At 35.7% G+C, this 18,543-nt stretch overlaps 1 protein-coding gene across 4 annotated transcripts in view; it reads right to left on the bottom strand.

The window, feature by feature from the left end:
* The window catches only part of NOVA1 (NOVA alternative splicing regulator 1), a 153,528-nt gene that overhangs the window by 3,859 nt on the left and 131,126 nt on the right, over window positions 1–18,543 (bottom strand). The gene's annotated exons all lie outside the window — the stretch shown is intronic.

Raw genomic sequence — 18,543 nt, 5'->3', positions numbered from 1 at the left:
AAATCAACAAATTTATTCCTTCTTGACTTATTGCTATGAGTGAAGAATGACACTCAAGATAGAAATTCAGTATTTATACATTTTTTTTGTAGCTTTTGTTTTCTATATACATTTTACAATGTATACATTTACTTTAGGTCTCAAAGTTTTAATATACCATCTGCTTCATGATATCAAATTGGTTTGATGCTTTACCTTACAAAAATGCATTTTTAGTAGCCTACTGGTATCTATTCATCCAGGTTTTGCGGACCATATGTGTAGGGATAACACTTTTAAATTTCTCAATCCTTTCAACAAAATGCTATCTAAAATCTCAGCAACAAGTAAATACAAAATACAATTAAAATTTTATTGGCAACATTTTCATTTTACTGCTTCATTAGAAAGTCAAAATAAGGGCAAATAAAAAGGCATGCCCTATAAATAAGCTTTTTCTAGTCTTACCCAATTTAGGTATTTCCACTTGTTATGATACCATCAAAATAAAATCTTTGAAAATCCAGCACACTATAAAGTTGAGAAACATATTTTCCACTTGTACAATATGTACAATAAAAACTGTAACACAACATGTTTTATTTTCAATGAATTGTTTTACAGCATATATAGAATTCTTAATTCCTTAAGAATTTCACATTCATTGACATCAAAACAAAAGATGTTCTATGGAATAAATAAAAAAAACATATTAGGTGCTGGCTTAGTCTAAATGTAACATACTTTTATGTAACCTTTATTCTAAAAGTAACATAAAAGTATGGTATTGAAAAAGCATTTAGCCCACCCATATCATCCTATAATAATCCTATAAAAACACAAACATTTCAATATGTGTATATACTTACATACATTATTTGTGTATATACACACACATTGAAAAGTTTTTTATATGTGTTTATAGACACACTCATTTTTAAGTCAGGACACCTCACAGTCATTTTAAAATTCAGTTCAAACTATTTGGTGATTTTAGGTGGTGATTTTTAGTTTTCCAATCAGAAAAAGGAGGAAACCACTCTTACATTTGATTTGGTATTTGAGATCTAGTTACAAAATGTATTAACTGCTTGCTAAATATAAGGAATTTTCAGGTACCTGTTATATACATTTTTTTAAGGTTTCTTGTTTGTTTTGTTTGGGTCTTTTGTGGATGGCGGCTTTTTTTTTTGTTGTTGTTGTTTGGTTTTTTTTTAACTAACATTCCAAAAATGCAAAGTTGTATAAAAACAGAGTCACTCAGGAAAACTCAATAAAACTGCCAATCTTTTATTGCATGGCACAGCTTTCATGATTATGGCTTTGTGCCACATATGATTGAAAACATTTACTGGACTCCACTGATTTAAAGACATACTACTAACAGCTTCCTGAGGAGATTTTGGAAACTGTGGTTTGCCAGACCCTGCTTGGTTTCAATGCGCACAGTTCTGACGAAGTTAGGCATAAGCGCTTATTTGAGTTTAAGAGAAGAAGCTAAGAAGGTATGAAAATATATTCTCATAACCACACATGCGATTGCAGAAGTGACCATAATATTTAATTTCAGGGCAGCATTGTAGCATATTGGTACTGTATTATGGCTATAATTACGTAGTAAGATAAAATAATGGTTTAATTCAGCTAGAAAATTAAGAAGGAAATGTTTTGTATGCAACAAGAAATATTTTCTCAATAAGAAACTACTACTTTTCCTACTTGACATCACAAAAGTTAATTTGGTTCACCACTAACAGCACTAGTTGTTCAACAAAATTATCTAACCAGAGGAAAGATAAAGAATGAGCTCCTCTTTCATACCCATCCACTCACACCTTGTTCAGACATGTTTTTGCAGTTAGCCATATAAACAACATAGAAATTCTGATGCATTTTGGAAAATAAATCTTGGATTTGCTAGATTAATATATGTTTGTCAGCTCCTAAGACAAATACCCTTTTCTAAATATCTGTTTTAAAAATATCAGATTGTATGTTTTAACTGAGAACTCTTCAATTGTTTAGTATAGGAATATACCACTAACACCCTTTCAAATACAACCCCTGCCATGGTTAATATTTCACCTATTAACATATAGGACATCTTTAAAAAATATACATGTATTAAAAAATAGACAATATGCACAATCTACTTTATACTAGGATGTGACAGAAAACATATTCCAATTAAAATTCAGTTTTAAAAGAAAATAAATACATCTGTATGCATTTTGCTTTAAATATAAGTAAAATTCTGCTCTTCCTGAAATGAATAGCAACATTTGCATTATTTTGAGATATTCAGTTGTAACATTATTTTTCTTTTTGTGACAACTGGTTGAAACTTTTATTTAAAAAAGAGAAAATTACTTTAAAAATCAAAACATAGGATTTTTTCTTCCCCCCCCCGTTTAGGCCATTAATCTTGCTATGAATTTGTAATTCTTTACCTGTTTCCTGCATTCACTCAGTTTTCCCTTGTATATATATTGGAATGTCAACTCTTTACAGCAAACACTGATTGTATTGTATACTAATACAGTTGCTAGCATATTAGGCCACAGACCTGTAGGTGCCAGTACAACTGAAATAATACTTTTTTGTTGTTGTTTTGTTGAAGCCTAAAATCTGTACGGTCACTAAGTTACAAGTTATAAAATGATACAACAAAATACTTAAGCCTTGACTGTGGTTATACAAACAGAAACTGAAATCAAAGAGTATCTGGTTTTGTTACCTGCATCACCACCATCTTAAGTACTCAATGTCTGTCAGAGAAACTGGACAGTGCTCTTACTTCCTTTCACAGATAAGAAGATCAGACAGTAATTTGGATGTAGATGGGAGAAACCTAACTACTACTCAAAATAAGTGCTCTGAGCTACCCAGTAAAGGTATCTTTGAGACTATTCAGGAAGGTTAGGTTTCCAGGTTTGTGTGCATGCTCCTGGCTATGCTGAAATTCGTACTGCAAAAAGGAGACTGAGTATCTAAAGCAATTATGAACATAAGCTTAAAATACATTTGCAATTTGATTTTTTTCAAATGCTATAGAGAGAAAAAACTGGAAGGAACTTGACTTTTATTTCATGCTAAATGGATTTTATAAAAAAATTAAGGATTGCAATTATGATATTTGCTTACTCACAAAGTGAATTAATTACCTCCACAGTCATTACTCTCATCCTATTTTCATTACCATTACCAAGCTCAAAATCAGGCTTAGAAAGTTTAATACTTCTACCCTGAAAAGGAATCAAGCTGTAACAAAAGTAAAAGAAACAAAGTAATTCCACTGCATGTTTTCACTAATACATTACTATGTCTTCAAAAGCCTTGACAAAGGTGCAAGAAATTGTGGTGCTTAAGAAGGACTCAAACTGGAAAGCAGTTTGTTGCCCTCAGTTCCCAGCAGTCAGCAGAGATTTGGTAAACTCTGCACTTGGGAGAAGGTTTACTGGTACATGTGGGATCTCAGCCACTACATTACAGAGGAGACAATTCAAATTGCTTTAACTTAGTGGCTCATATGCACCCTTGAACACTGCAAAGTCCTAGACTCCTAAACTCAACTAATTCCTTAATCTTTTTCCATTTACTGACAACACACTTGCATAACCCCATGCTACACTCATCATTATCACCTACAAGTCCTCTGATTTACCAAACTGCAAGTCCTGGCTCAGTTCTGAGAGCTGAATACCATCTACTGTGGAATGTCGGATGTTCAGTGATTATGCTATGCCACTTCTCATCCCCCTCCCTTATGCTGAAATGAGATAATCTGCACTGAGCAGCTATGAGTGTACAACAACACATGCAAAGTACCTTCACAGGAAGCAGAACAATGATCAAACACACTGACACTTCATTTCCCGTCTCCCCAGTCCTCATTTGCACCCCTCTCACGTAAACACATCCTCTCTGATGACATGTTCTCTGGTTATATTATCTTCTCACTGTCTTAGGAAGTGGGAGGATGGCAATCACAAACTAACATTTTATGTGCCACCCAGATGATTGAAAGTATTTACCTGGTGAACTTAGGGGGATGATGAAATGCATGCTGACTGGCTGGACAGTAAGAATTAGTACTTGATGTAGCTGTTATGCCAATTAGAGTAAGCACACATAAGGAGGCATGGCTTTAAGTTGAAAACTCCACATAGTGGTGTGATATATGCCAGCACTAAATTGCACCAGAAAAGAAAATGTCTCATTATCCAAACAGCATAATTGGAAAAAAACAAACACAACAATTTGACAATAGAAGCATTTCATTGCATCAGCCTCTCCTTATTCCACTTCACAGAATTGTTTCTGAAGACTGCATAGAGATTAATGAACAAATGTGCTTTTACATGTGTTATTCAGCTTTACTTTTTCCTCATATTTTCTCATGTTTAACTATAACTTATGCCATGAATCTTCTGCAATAATCCTTTTTTCCTTCTGTTAAATGTTTCAAATACATTCGTAATGTTATTTTATCTTAACAGAGAAACAGCTTTACAACAAAAGTTCCATCTAATGTAATTGTACCCGATCTAACACAATTCCACATTTTAGTCTCCCTAAAGCAAATCACTGTGTTTCTTTAAAACGATATTTAAATTACTATCTCCCATTTTATCTCTTTTTCCACCTTCATTGCTCATCAATTACTTTAAACTCCTTAAAACTCTATCCGGGCTCTGGATTCTACACCTATGAGTATTCTATGCTATTTCAGCTGCTCATTTGACTATAGGGTTGGAGTTGATGAGAAGGTATTTCAAAACCACAAGTTTCTATACAGAGCAGTCAATGAAGAGTAAGAGCCATCTAGTTTTCCCCTCTGTGGTAGGCTAAAAAGACTGCTACAATAAGCTTGTATTGTTTGTGAGCAGTCCTGTGCCATCCACCCTTAAACTGAAGTGGCAGTGTGATGAAAATCTGGGAGAAAAATCTGGATCAACAGAAGATGTGATAGAAGTCTAGTGGAATCAAGCAGGAAGACAAGAAGCACATTACCAGCAAGATGATGCCTGCATACATTTAGAATTTACAGCTATGCTCCATGGTATCAAGCAACCCGTGGAAAGTCCCTGGCTAAACACCCAGTGCAAACCACAAGTTCAAGGCAGAACAAGATACCGAAAGGTCCTATATGTACAGCAGGCAGAAACACCAGGCTGGTCTGGCCAGGTGTTTGTTCACGTCAGACTCGGGCTTAGCCTCTGGCAGTAGGCTTACACAGCAAATCCCTACTGATTGCACATACGTACCCTCAAGACATTCAGAATTTCTCCGAGTAATTTAAATAGCTCTGGATTGGGTTCCATATGTATGTATGTTGAAATATGAACCTTTCCAGAGGGGTCATGCACTGAATAAATTCCTGGTTGCTGAGTCAAAGAGTATACATTTTCTTTTTAGAGAAAACACTTACAAAGGATAGAGATATCTTTGTAATGGACTGTTCAATATTTAGATTAAAAAATATGTAAATATCCATACAAAGAGCAGTTCTTTGTAGATCATAATGTAAATAAACCTACATCGTAAATTAGTCTTCACCTTTCCTGGTTATGTTCAAATTCTATAAATCCCATTCCAATTCAATTTCCCTTTTTCTATTAAAAAATGATATGTAGAACTGAAATAGAAAATATTCTATTGTTTGCAGAAAATATTCTGCAATTGGATCATAGTAAGAGACGAGCTGCTACTTTGTTCCTCAACCTAATGCACTTTTCTAGTCACGTCTGTGGTCCTGAGATTTTCTTCTCATCACAAGCAGTGCATGCATTTGTAGAATTTCCTTTATATAGTCTATCCACAATTATTGGAAGATGTCATTTTGCTATTTCTCTGTGTTATTCCTTTGTGGTATTTCTGCCCTCATAACTACTGATTCTTTCAGGTGAAAGTTAATCTCTTGAATAAATACTATTGCAAGTAAGATGTCCTCAAGTTAAATCATTCTAGCTTATTATAAATACAATAAATAAACAGTGCAAAAAGATACTATTAAATATTTATTTGTATCTGCCAGTATATTGCAGCAAGAGTTTGGTCTGATTCCCACTCTAATGTTTATTACAAATGTTCATTTTGTTCCAGTTCCCACACCTCCTCTCAGATGAAGTTGCATTTCTAAAGAGCATTATTTCATTTTAGTCCTAAAAACTACCATGCAACAGAAATCTTACTTCAGCTTAAATGCTTGGCAATAATTTACATCTAAAATTATGAGGCTTAGAACGTTGGAACTAAGATGGAGAAAGATTTACTAGAGGAAAGAATGTGTAAGGGTTGTTTTCTTCTTTGCACAGATTGCTGCTTTGGCTTAAATCTAGACCATTTTTCAATTAGTATTTTATATTAAACCTTGACTCTTCAGGGGACTGACAAAAAGTACCTCCCACTTCTTTTAGTTACTACCTAATTATGATGGTGCCTACTTAGAAGTATGAAAATTAAGATTTTTCTTTCATGCTTTTAACTAAAGATGTAATTTAGAACGCAAATTTCTCACAGCAAGGAATTAGCAAGTCATGTTTAAACAAGCAAACAAAAAAATTCTCTGGTCTCTGCTTTAGTTGCCATTCTTTTACCACTGAGTCTGTAGGCTCTAACTCATAAATAGAAAGGTTTCTTTCCTCAAAAGCAGTTTTTACTAAATGTGTGCACATGCAAGTTGTGTTAAAATTACCAGCATTATGTTAGTTATTCAGGTGGTTAATTTTATGAGAACAAAGTATTATTAAAAATTTACACATGCATGCACAAAAAAAAAGTCTATGAGTAGTTTCATGAGTATCCCTCATGAAAACATCATTCAGAAGTGTGGGAATGGAAGCAAGCAAATTCTCCACGAATTCTCCAATACATACTCCAATACATACTTTTGATAACATAGAGAAGAAACTCAAGTTTTCTATTTTTTTCTGTGTAGCATAAAACCAACATCCCATATTTGATGCATTAATGTTTCAGAAGTTTCAAATTACATTTCCAGAGAAGTGTAATGTATTTTGAATAACTTCATTTATACTTTTCACATTTTTATAATTAAGAAAGAAAAAATGAGCTGGTTACATACTGAGGTATGCAAGAGCAAAAAAATCACAGATTTACACTCAATTGCAAAGTATGTAGTACACATAGAAAAATTAGACATCTATATTGACTGTGCTATTGTTCACCAAGCACATCTTTCAAGAAAGATGTTTAAGAAAGTGAGAATGCTAGCTGCTCTGGCCAGTGAAGTCTGAATGAGACTTTCAGTGACAGCAGAATGTTAAGCCTGTTCTCTAGCTAAATTCACGATAGTTCCCCCTCCTATCAAAAATCACCCTGTTTTCTTTTCCTCACCTAATTTGTCACATGGTGTTCTATGAACACATGCCAACATTCCACAGCATCAATATGGATTTCACAAAAGCATGAATATTTACAGTATTATTGAATATAGCAATTTGGGATGCTTCTGACTGGAAGACATCATATAATGTAAATTTATTACTGGAATTGCAGAAAAGACTCTTATCTATACAAAATAATCTACATAATATTGCAGATAATATACAAAATACCTTTTTGATGCTATTAAGAAAAAATCACATTGTTTTGCATTGGACAGGGTCTAACTTAGAAACTCATAAAACCCACTCCTGATTCCAAAGATCTTCCCAACACCAACTGGGGCAAAGTTAGTGTATCCCTTTTTTCATGTTTTGCCATTCACAAAAAATTATTGTTACTCTGGCTCCTCATGGATATCAGTTCACTGTCCAAAGAAGCATTGTACTGGTTGCTTTCCTGAAAAATCTTCAGGCAAAAGAAGTGAAGTATATAAACAACTAGGATACTTCATACAACCATACAATGGTTTGGACTGGAGGGATCTTAAAGATCATCTAGTTCCAACTCCTCTGTCATGTGCAGGGACATATTCCACTAGATCAGGCTGCTCAAAGCCCCATCCACCCTGGCCTTGAACACTGCCAGGGATGGGGCATTCACAACTTCTTTGGGCAACCTGTTCCAGTGCCTCATCACCCTCACAGTAAACTACTTCTTCCTTATATCTATTCTGAATTTACCCTTTTCCAGTTTAAAACCAGTACCCCTTTGTCCTATCACTAAATGCTCTTGTACAAAGTCCCTCTCCAGATTTCTTGTAGGCCCCCTATAGGTACTGGAGGGCTGCTATAAGGTCTCCCAAGAGAATCCTCTAGAAGACTCCTCCAGGGTGTTCCAGCCCTCTGATCATTTTAGTGGACCTCCTTTGGACTCACTCCAAAAGGCCCACATCCCTCTTGTGTTGGGACCCCATGGCTGAATGCAGTACTACAGGTGGGGTCTCATGAAGGGGAAGAATCACCTCCCTCAACCTGCTGGCCATTCTCCTTTTGATGCAGCACAGCATACGGTTAGCTTTCTATGCTGCAAATTTACACTGCCAAGTCATACTGAGCTTCTTGTCAACCAACACCCCCATATCCTTCCCCTCAGGGCTGCTCTCAATCCAGTCCCTGCTCAGCCTGTATTTGTGCTTGGGATTGCCCTGACCCAGGTGCAGAACTTCTAGCCTTCTCAAGAGAATCCTTAAAAGGCTGCATCCATTATCTTCACATGTACTCACCAGTAGCAAATTAGCCATAACCTTTTTCTGAATGATATATTTTTACTAGAAGTCTTGTACATGATGAAAGCAATTAGTGGGAGAAATCCTGTGGCCAAAATATATAGCTCTGATAAGATGGCAATAACAAATCTTGGCTGCACTGACACTTAGGAACCCATTTTCCATGAGTTCAAGGAGACTGAGGCTTCCAATTTTTTTATAGTGGCTGTGAACCTGCAAGTCCAAGAGAAGCCTATGAGCGTTGTTAAATATGCCTTTGACTAGAGTGGAAATTTTCAAGAATAATATGCAATGCTAACATTACAGAACCTCAAGGCTACTCAATAGTAACCAATTTTCAGGATAAAGTGATAAATGTGTCTAAAATACACCATGATGTGGTTCTAAAACCAGTGCAGAAAATTACATACTGTAGTTATGTCCTTTAATTAAATTTAGAGGAAAGGACAGCCAACAGAAATATGCAAAGAGACTTGCCATTACTGTGTCAATGACACTTTCTTTGAAGCTGAACAGAACCGAAAAACATGGAAAGCTTAAAACATGAAGTTAGAAATACACTGAGATATTCATTCTGTGATATTGCTGGTCATATTAGAGCATTATTTTAACAGCATTCCAAGTTTCATCCAAATTAATTTAGGATTCAAATCCAAAATCAAAATCACATTTTAGTACTACATGTAAAAATGCCCAAAATCAATCTCTGAAAACTACCTTTTAAAATTAATCTAACTAGTTTTCAGATTATCTTGGACACAGTTGATTTCTACAAGGTATGTAGCACATTTATTTGGCAATTCAGAAAAAGGAAAAAAAGTCTAAGTTCTCTATGCTATCTACAAGAGGCCTCTCTTTTCAAAGCTGTCGAAATATGGTGATTCAGCAGAGCCATTTAAATTCTGTGGTATGGAAAAAAAGGATTTCTAAGGACAGTTAAGAAAAGTCACTTCCCTTCTTGCTCAAAACTAGAGATCTTTTTTGTGGGAGGTCAAAAGAAAAAGAGTTTGATGATCAGGCATAGGAACTTTATAGTTACTCCTATCAAGAGGCTTGTGATTTCCAAAGAGGGTACTGCTATCTATTCTAGTAATTTGAAACATGAAAAGAAAAAAAAAGTAAATTTGAAGCCTCAAATGAACAGAATGGTGGAGATTGAAAGAAGGAGGTAAAAGAAAATGCAACTACCTTTTGCCTAGAACCTGAAACATCTTGTTATTCTGAACTAAGAAACAAGGCAGACCCCAAGAATATAACAGACAGTATAGAAACAATACAACAAAGATCAGAAAGGTATGTAAATTAATATCAAAACATCAAATTTGTATTTCAGAAGAAATACAGCAATATAAATCACACATCAGCATCTACTAGCACTTGTCATGTAGTAATACAGCAATCTTTTTGTAATTTTCTGTGACAGATATTGTGATAAATTCTGCTAAACACACTTTGGTTTTGACTGATAGATGACAGCAAAAAATTATTTTTTAATTGCTTCAGTTCCTCACAGCTACTAAAATATTTTAGAACTATGCACCAATAGTTTCTCTTGATCCTTGCTTAGACTTTGTACATATAGGGATAGAATATTATTCCTAAGATTTAGCAGTAGGTGTAAGCATTTATATAAGTATGTGGCCATTCAGCCACTCTTTCTCTAATAGCAATTAAAAAATCCTACACATTCATCATTATTTTTCTGGGGGACTTTAAAGTTCCACCAATTCAACTTCTAACTGATCACAATTATTTCTTTGAGAGAGAACACCCCTGGATGAAATTACTAAAGAAGGCTTTTTTGATTGTGAGTAATTAAAAGTTGTAAAATAGGAACCTGTATACTGAGAAGACAGTCTCTGACATAAAATACAGCCCAAGATGGGATGGATGGAGGACAGTAGGAAACAGAACAGAAACACATGTGAATGTACTCCAGCTGCAGAACACCACACTACCAGTGCTGGAAAAGCATGTGGCAAAGGTAAACATTCAGCCAGTCAGTGCTCTTAAAATACCAAACCCTAAGTGTTTTGTATCACTGATCCACCTCAATCTCACCAAGCACTCATTTAAGAAACTCCTAGTGATGATTTATTGCCAGTCTCAAATTACAGCTGCATGCCCATGTCCTTTTTCTTGAATGTTTCCTTCGTAATCTTGTAACAAAGAATTTCTGAATTGCTGATCAGGAATATAATTACTCTGTGTAAAAACTCCTCAAAGTCCATTATGTAAAGTATTCTAACATGAGAAGGAAGAGTGGAAGGTACCTTGACAGGTCTAGGCACTAAACTGTGAAGACAAAATGTTTTCATAGAAGCAATACAAATACGACTTTTTTCATGACTTCTGTACTAAGTAAATAGCAGCTTTCTTCAGATATAAACAAGTAGTAAGATGGTAGAGCAAGTTTTTAAAATGAGTAAGATTTTAAACACTCACAAAAATCTAGCTGGGCACACAATTTGGAAAAAAAACCCAAACCAACCAAACAAGAAAAGCAAAGTTCTTTTTACAGTTCCCATCTCCATAAGAGTTGATGCAAAAGCACAGAGACGTAAATACATGAAGTAAATCCCAAACCACCTGAATATATTGCTACTATATATAAAAATATATCTACACACACACACACTTTTTAATATATATCTATACGCACACACTTCCATACTATACGTATATACTTCTATATGTGACTTTATAATACTTGACTACTTCTAAGGAGAAACAGTTGTATTGCATTTAGTATCCAACCAATAACTGCAGCTCAGAGAATACAGAAGCTATTTATTCAGTACTGCCTCTTTGTTTGTTCACAATTCAGCTAATTCTGAAAAACCTTCTAAGAACAATTAGGAAAAACAAATGCCATGTTTTGAATGGAGCCACCCCTTCTCCCTAAGCCCATCATGTCTTAGAATCGCACAGCTGCAATCATGTCAGACATGAATGTACTTATGCACATAACCAAAAGAAAGCTCTCTATGTTACAAGACCATGGTATAAAACCCTTTTCTGTTATGGAATTATTTCAAGAGATTCTCCAAACTTTCTTTGAAGCCAAATTTCTGCTTTTAATAGTATTAATTAATTTAAATAATATATCTTTTAACTGAGAAATATCTTTTGTCTTCTGTCTATATTTAACTACACAGAGAATAACAATTGACAGAACAAGGCATTTTTAATGGCATACCTTGACCTAACCTGTCCTCAGTTATGCACATGCGCTTTACTTGCAGATCATAAAATTGTAAGTTAAAACAAAGGATAAAGCTTATAACGTCACCTAATATGCATAAAGTAAGCATGGTGGAATGATAAATTACTTGCTACGTTTATAACTGTAATGAGAACGTAGGCCCGCTCAGGAAGCTCTCGGGTGAACTAGCTACACAGGATTTGGAGAAGGCTGATGTTCTTAATGACTTCTTTGCCTCGGTCTTCTCTAGCAAAGGCTCTGACCGCACCACCCAAGTCTTGGAAGGCAGACGTAGGGACTGTGAAAATGAAGACCTTGGGCCCACTGTAGGAGAGGAATTGGTTTGAGGCCATCTTAAAAATCTGAATGTCCACAAGTCCATTTGACCTGATGAAATCCATCCACGGGTCCTGAATGAGCTGGCGAATGAAGTTGCTATGCCACTGGCCATCATATTTGAAAAATCATGGCAGTCAGGTGAAGTTCCCGACGACTGGAAAAAAAGGGAAATATAACCCCCATTTTCAAGAAGGGGAATATGGATGACTCGGGGAATTACAGACCAGTCAGTCTCACCTCTGTGCCTGGCAAAATCTTGGAGCAGATTCTCCTGGAAGGCATGCTAAGGCACATGAAAAACAACAAGGTGCTTGGTGACAGCCAGCATGGCTTCACTAAGGGGAAATCCTGCCTGACCAATTTGATGGCCTTTTATGATGGGGCTACAGAACTGATGGACAGCGGTAAAGCAGTTGATGTCATCTACCTGGACTTGTGTAAAGCTTTCAACACTGTCCCACACGACATTCTTGTCTCTAAATTGGAGAGACATCAATTTGATGAATGGACCACTCGGTGGATAAAGAACTGGCTGGACGGCCGCACACAAAGAGTTGTGGTCAATGGCTCAGTGTCCGGCTGGAGACCTGTAATGAGTGGTGTCCCTCAGGGATTGGTGTTGCGACTGATCTTGTTTAACATCTTCATTGCTGACATGGACAGTGGGATTGAGTGCGCCCTCAGCAAGTTTGCCAATGACACCAAGCTCTGTGCCTAAGATGATACGCTGGAGAGAAGGAATGCCATCCAGAGGGACTTTGACACACTTGTGAGGTGGGCTGATGCCAACCTCACGAAGTTTAACCATGCCAAGTGCAAGGTCCTACACCTGGGTCAGAGAAATCCCAGACACAGCTATAGGCTGGGCAGAGAAGAGATTCAGAGCAGCCCTGTGGCGAAGGACTTGGGGGTGCTGGTCGATGAGAAAATGAACATGAGGTGGCAGTGTGCGCTTGCAGCCCAGAAAGCCAACTGTATCCTGGGCTGCATCAAAAGGAGTGTGACCAGCAGGTCGAAGGAGGTGATCCTGCCCTTCTACTCTGCTCTTGTGAGACCTCACTTGGAGTACTGGGTACAGTTCTGGTGTCCTCAACATAAAAAGGACATGGATCTGTTGGAACAAGTCCAGAGGAGTGCCACGAGAATGATGAGGGGACTCGAGCACCTCCCATATGAAGATCGGCTCAGAAAGTTGGGACTGTTCAGCCTGGAGAAGAGAAGGCTGTGTGGAGACCTCATAGCAGCCTTCCAGTATCTGAAGGGGGCATACAGGGATGCTGGGGATGGACTCTTCATTAGGGACTGTAGTGGTAGGACAAGGGGTAATGGGTTAAAACTTAAAGAGGGGAAGTTCAGATTGGATATAAGGAGGAAATTCTTTCCTGTTAGGGTGGTGAGGCACTGGAATAGGTTGCCTAAGGAGGTTGTGAATGCTCCGTCCCTGGCAGTGTTCAAGGCCAGGTTGGACGAGGCCTTGGGTGATATGGTTTAGAGCGAGGTGTACCTGCCCATGGCAGGGGGGTTGGAACTTGATGATCTTAAGGTCCTTTCCAACCCTAACTATTCTATGATTCTACGATTCTAATATGGTAAACTGCAACCAATACAGATGACACAAGATGAGCACACTATTTCTAAATGAACACCTTTGAGTTTTCATGGTCATAACTAAAATAGCAATAAACCCTAACATCCCCTTCTACATTATTTGTAATTAATATCCTGGGATAATTATTCTGTTCTCCATTCTTTGCAGCAAAAGAAGGAGACACACATGCATTAAAATCTTTATGACAACCCCATTAATATTTCAGCTCAGTGAAAACAAGAGCAGATTTATTCATGTTCTGACCTAGAGATTGTTCTGCGTTGCTTCACAGTGTTTTTCTCTGTAGGAATGGTGAAAAACAGAACGAAATTTGGCTTATGAATTAGTTCACCTAGATAGATCAGATACATATCTAGATTAAAGGTATCAAGCACTATGGGTACTTTGCACCCCTCCCTAGCTTTGCAAAAGACAATCAGTAGCAGAGGCTTGATCCTTTGGATTGACTGCTGCTTAACTATTAAAAAATTTGGTGCAGCAAGGACTACACAATGACATTTGAGGGGAGGATCTCTCATGGGTCCCATGTGAAAATTGTTTCCAAGTGAAAAAGGAAAGACAGTTAAAGATTAAATATTAAATCTCTCTAGGTCATAAAAAATAGTAATCACCAGAAATGCTTTGTAGAAAAAGGATGTAGTTTCACTAATGGCTGGATTACCTTCAAACTTTATAAACACTACTACAGGACTCCACAGCTCTTTAATGCTAATCAGAGTCTTCTTACAAGACAATTCCTCTCAAAGTCTGATATTATATATCAGTCAAAAATCAGAAACCAGAAAATGTAATACCAAACTGCTGGTCTCAGGACATATATTAGTAACTACAATTAACTACAAATAACTACACTTAAGTGGCTGGCTCAGAACTTAACATTCACCCAATTTCTATGTGTATGTTTAATTTATATGTATATCTCTTTTCTGGTTTACCCTTCTGTAAAATTTTAGTTATACTTTTTTAATCAAGATAGCCACAATGGAATAGTAACTACTGCTGGAAGATAGAACACTGGATTAAGTGGAGGCAATGAGACGGATTAGCAATTATTTCAGTAAACAAACAAATGAAATGGGCTAGTTATGAAAGTCAACATAGCTTATCAACAAAAACAATAATTACAAGAGATGAGTAAAGGTACAACTGCATGTTCTTTCTTAAATGTGAAGATCCTGGATTTACCAGGATACCAAATTTGGCTCAGTGGGGAAAAGTGTATATATTTATCATTAACCCACATATTTGCAAACTATACTGTCTCCAAACACCAGTACTCTGCTTATATTTCTCATACAATGAGAATCTATGGAGCAAAATTTCATTAAAATAAACTATCTAAAATTAAGTAGCAACTTGTAACGTTTAATTAAGCCTCACAAAAGTAGACACAGGCAATATTTGAATATAGATAACTTGCACCTATTAGGAATTTTGGCTAGATAATCACCTGATATAAACATACACGTGGAAAAAAATGACTCTATGGAAAATGAAGCTGTGTTGAACAAATGTTTTATATGGATGTATTTACACATATACATCAGAATTTTTTATATCTATATTACATATATGTAATTCTTTGTTTGTATTAACTTTGAAAAATACCTTTCCAAGAGTAAATCTGGAGGCAGCATTCTCGTAAGTTAGATTTAAATATCTCATTTTAAAGATACACTGAAACAAAATTTGCATATAACTCTTGCCCTGATGTCAACTCCTGTGCACATTATATGCATACTTTTCAGCTTTCACAGATTGTAATTTATTTTTATTTTGAGAGAAAAGATACTAGCAAATACAAAAATAAAAATGAAAAAAAGAAACTGATCTAAATGCGATAAAGGTGAAGAAATCAACAGATTTACTAACCAGTTTTGATTTCATCACACATTTGTCCTGTGTTACTATTTAACAAATGTTTACTGTGAACCTCTTCAGACAGAGCTCAATAAATGCATTATAAATCATAATCTCAAAGTTTACATAAAAATCATATACCATCTCAATTAGTTTTTTATCAGTATTACTATGTGATATTACTGCTAACAAAGTTTTATTTTACTCTTTCAACAGCAAAAATAAGTTATAATTCAAATAAAATTAGTATTTTATTAATTTTGAAATGACAAAATATTCATGGTGATGTTAAGAAGCACTGACTTTACTGAGCACTCTGACATTCAAATTGACAAGTTTATGCTCTTTCAATTTTATTGATTTTTCTTATCATCAAAATAAGGGTCTTCTGTATTAATAGTGTAAAAAGGACAATTAGTAGTATAATAAACATTTTGTATTTCAGGAGATATAGAATCATAGAACGGTTAGGGTTGGAAGAGACCTAAGAGGTCATATAACTCAAACACCATGCCATGAGCAGGGACACCTTCCACTAGAGCAGGTTGCTCAAAGCAAAAATATTTTTATAATAAAACATACATGAAATATCTAAATTAATTCTTAAATTCAGATTTAACTTTCATCCCATCAAAGTTGTAATCTCCTCCTTTTATTATCCTTATTCACATGTGCTCCTGTTAATGTAAAGTAGCCATAACTTACAATTTTCTTAGAAATTGCATGCCGTAAAGACAATGCTCAGTGTATGTGTACTCATTGTTTACAGCCAATCAGTTTTTACTGTAAATGTTAAAGTGTAGCATTAATTACTTAATTACTTTTGACATAATTAAAGCAGGTAATTACATTAAAAACTCTTAAATGCTCAAATACAGGTGACATTTAACCTGTGAAATGTCTTTAACAAATGGCTATTATTTCCTTCTGTTTCTAAAAGTGAATGTGAGAATACTGGTTTTAGACAATATTTACATATTTATTTTACTAAAAATGTTAAATGTATTACAACCAATACATATTCTGCAGAGATCTAATCTTTTAACTTGTTTTTTTTTTTTCCTCATCACTTTAATTATACATGAGTGTGGTCTGCTGATGATCTGATGGAATTGTATTTTGCTTTACTTCTCTTTGCTAAAGAACATCATTAATCACAGTTTAATCTGTTTCATGAACAGTTTTATTCCATAAAGCAGCAACACTTTAAAAGATCTTACATGGAGACTGCATTTCAGTATCTCATGGGTAGGGGGCAGATGTTAATTTATTACCACAATTCTTCCTATTATTATTAAGAGAATAAAGTGGATCAAAATATTCTTACTGCATTTTTGTTTTGGTTAAGTGAATAATGAAAATAACCATAAAATGCTGAGAAGCACGAAGACATTTATTAAGTTACTAGAAACACGAAAGAAGAATTTACACCACAGTAGAACTGCCAAAGTGCAGGCTTTCAAAAACTTTAAAGAAACAGAAATCTAAAACATACTTTTCTAACCCTATCCAAATCACAGGTGCCAAGTTCAACTGAATGAATAATTTGTCATATACACGTTTATTATTGCTGAAGAAGAGTCCAAAAAGGTAATAGACCAGTGACTCAGCCCCTGGGCATTTCTAAGGATGCTTATTAGAGTCTATGGTCAGGACCCTCCCACTGATTGACTATTTACAAACTATGTCTCTGAATAACTGTAATTGATTTTCAGAAAAAAAGCCCCAAAATCCAAACTCAAACCACCAAACCCAAAATGAAAGAGTGTGAAAATAACTACAGGCACAAAACTGGGGGAAAATACTGCTTCTGAATAAGATCCAGTTACATAATGTTTTGACTGCACACTGCAGGTATTGACTGACTGTCTTAAGTCTAAGATGCTATGCTATGGGCAAAGATCTCAACAGACAATGCACCTTGTCTCTGGATGAGAAAAAAACCTCTCACCTCTTACTCTCTATAGTGCAATAAGTCAACCAGCTTCTTTCCATGATTTGCATACAAACAAAACTCCTTTTTCACTCAAATGAAGCAGACCCCACTTTAATTGGTGGGTTTGGTTTACATCTATGTATGACCAACCATGTGATGAATTCTCAAAGTATGCAAAAGACAGACGGTGCATCTAGCATACAGCCTGCAGAACAGTGCCGTGCACTGCTGCACTATTCCTACAAACAGCTCGTGGAAGCGATAATGTTTCACATGGCACAAAGAAACATTAACTAACGTATGGTCAAAGCAGGATCTTCTAGGGCTAGGTTAACCATGTCTCACACAACTTACCTCTGACATGTGAGAAAAATATGGTATTGCATTTTCTACCTTATAGTCTGTGATGTACAGGATCTGTCCTGATGTGATAGTAAGCTCTTGTAGCCTCAGTGTTTCTTTCCACATTCTCATACTCTTGATCACATAAATTCTCAACTCTGCCAGAACTGTTAAATTAGATTTTGAATAGTGGAAAACATAGAGTCTAACCTTCATGTGACTGATACAGTACACAGCAGAAAAAAAGCAACAGTCATCCAGATTGGCATTCTGGAAATTGCTCTGACATTGTTTTCTACTTGTTCAACAGCAAAGACTGCAGTAAGTGACTCTTTGCCTGTATACTTTTAGAACATGGTTGGCTTTTTTTCCCAACAGTAGTTCTGAACGAAACAGTATGTCACCTATCACTAAGAACTTGAAGTCAAAGATAATCTTGGTTAGACCACAGAGTTACATGCCGCCGACTTTCACTCTAACTTACATAGGCTGTAACTTGAACACGGAAATATCTGGCACTTTATAACATGCTGCTTATTTTTATTTTGTATTGATAAAAGAAGTATGCTTAAAACTGCTGGAACAGAAAAAAATGAAAAAATTAAACACCCTCTTGCACATGACATTTGAAGACCTTT

This window comes from Neopsephotus bourkii, unplaced genomic scaffold, assembly GCF_033783945.1.
Source record: "Neopsephotus bourkii isolate Nb327-2 ecotype Australia unplaced genomic scaffold, CSIRO-AGI_Nbou_v1 NB_1388, whole genome shotgun sequence".
In the NCBI taxonomy this organism is placed as follows: Eukaryota; Metazoa; Chordata; class Aves; order Psittaciformes; family Psittacidae; genus Neopsephotus; species Neopsephotus bourkii.
Note: the sequence above shows the minus strand (reverse complement) of the source record. Positions and strands in the feature narration are given on the sequence as shown.